Consider the following 2360-nt stretch of genomic DNA (forward strand, 5'->3'; position numbering starts at 1 on the left):
GTGTAAATATTTAATTAAAAAATATGTCTACTCAATGAGCAGAAATTGTAGCAAAACAGCTAGGACACCTAGGAGTGCTGTACGTGGGACAGGGTGAAAGAGAGCAGGTGGATACTCCATTGCCGCATCGAGTGTTCGTTTTCATCTTCTGTGACCTGTGGTTTCCTGTAAGTCTGGGATTTGTCTCTGTCTTACTCAACCTGCGTCTTAGAGTATTATTGCTCTGCCTACTATCTCATCTTTTACATTACCACTGCTTTTGGCACCTGAATAGCTATAAATGCCACAAAAATGTAAGTTGCAAGTGGGCAAAAGGATGTATCGCAACAAATAGAGGTTTGACACATGCATTTGTGACCTTCAGTTCCTGCCTTGTGTATAGAAAGCATCCATGTATCTACTGACACAGCATCTCACTGTCTCGCTATCTTGATTTCCCAGGTTCACTAGCAGAGCTCAGGGTCCCTTCCTCATATTCAACATGGCTTATGTTATGCCATAGCCAGTGGGCATCACCTTTATAGGATCACAGAGTCTCGCTGTCCCAGTGGCACACAGCTATTCTAGAGTTATATAGGAAAAACAAGCTTTTCCAGGAGCTGGGGGAAAAACAGATTTGTTCCTGGTGAGATGACTCTCAACTTTCAGTTTTTTAGAACACAGCAAAGGACTGGTTTACATTGCTCAGTTTGTCATCAGTTGCTCATCCGTGCTGTCACATCCACACTTGCTTTTCTCTTTTTCCCTTATACGCTGCTGAAACTCTGGCATTTTAGCCTTTTAGGGACATGAGAATTGCACAAGATGTGACCCTAAATCAGTTAACACTGTGTCCTGGTTTCAGCTGGAATAGAGTAAATTTTCTTCTTAATAGCTGGTATAGTGCTGTGTTTTGGATTTAGGATGAGAATAATGTTGATAACACACTGATGTTTTGGTTCTTGCTGAGTAGAATTTACGCCAGTCAAGGACTTTTTGGCTTCCCATGCTCTGCCAGGTGCACAAGAAGCTGGGAGGGAGCACAGCTAGGACAGCTGACCCCAGCTGACCAAAGGGCTAGTCCATACCATATGACATCATGCTCAGTATATAGAGCTGGGGGAAGAAGAAGGAAGGGGGGGACATTCGGAGTGACGTTGTTTGTCTTCCCAAGTCACCGTTAGGCGTGATGGAGCCCTGCTTTCCTGGGGATGGCTGAGCACCTGCCTGCCCATGGGAAGTAGTGAATGAATTCCTTGCTTTGCTTTGCTTGTGTGCACGGCTTTTGCTTTACTTATTGAACTGTCTTTATCTCAACCCACGAGTTTTCTCACTTTTACCCTTCCAATTCTCTCCCCCATCCCACCGGGGGGGAGTGAGCGAGCAGCTGGGTGGTGCATAGCTGCTGGCTGGGGTTAAACCACGACACACTGCATTAAATACAAGCTTGCGTCATATTAGATGTTCCAGAGACAGTTTGTATAAAACTTCTAGTGAGCACAGAAGTGTCCTTTCGTTTATGTAACAACTTCCTTTTTTCTGTAGTGTTATTCGTAGGTTACTTTGTCATGCATGATGAAATATACGTTTCAAAAAAATGTATTTGTGTACCAATATCACAAACCGCTAAGGCTTCATAACTAGTGATCTACTTCTTGTGAATAAGTATTAAGCAAAGCTCTCAAAACTGTAGAAGAGTTTGCGGCTTCCTCATTTCCATTAGTTTGTGCCACCCTGGCTTAAAGCAGTCTGTCTTTTTTGGTAGTATCTCAGATAAGCAGCGATAACAGGAGTCCCAGGGTAACAGGCACTGAGCTGTACTAAAGTTGTAAGCCTGGGAAGGGCTCAGATCACCAAACAGCTATGATCTATGCCATCCAGGGAAGCAAACTCTCTGAAATATTTCCAAGCCTCTCTAGCATTTCTTAGTCTAAACAAAGAAGAGAAGAAATGCAGGTTTTTCTATGGTCACTTGGAAAATGATCTGTAGTAACTACCTTAAGTCACAAAAAGGAACCCATGAGAAGTGATTGGCATGTGCCTAAAGATATTGCTATACCCATTGAGGAGTGGATGGTGGAAAGAAAAGTAAAGGATATGGATACACTTTAATATTGGCTCATCTTGCAAAGATAACATCAAATAAAGGTGACATCGGAAAATCAGGAAAGAGTGTGAAAGCAGAGCACACATTCTTATCGCTAAACTTGCATTGCAATAAGCATGGCAGTAGTAGTCCTGTCTATTCAGACTCACTATTTATTATAAACCCATACCTTAGCGCTTACACAGACAATTCTTCAAACAGTGAGATTCAGAAATATTAAAAAAACTAGCATGCAAGACACTGGTAAAACGTGCCTGTGTTGCTCAAGCGTACC

This window comes from Platalea leucorodia (genome assembly GCF_965183815.1).
Source record: "Platalea leucorodia genome assembly, chromosome: 12".
NCBI classification, from domain to species: Eukaryota; Metazoa; Chordata; class Aves; order Pelecaniformes; family Threskiornithidae; genus Platalea; species Platalea leucorodia.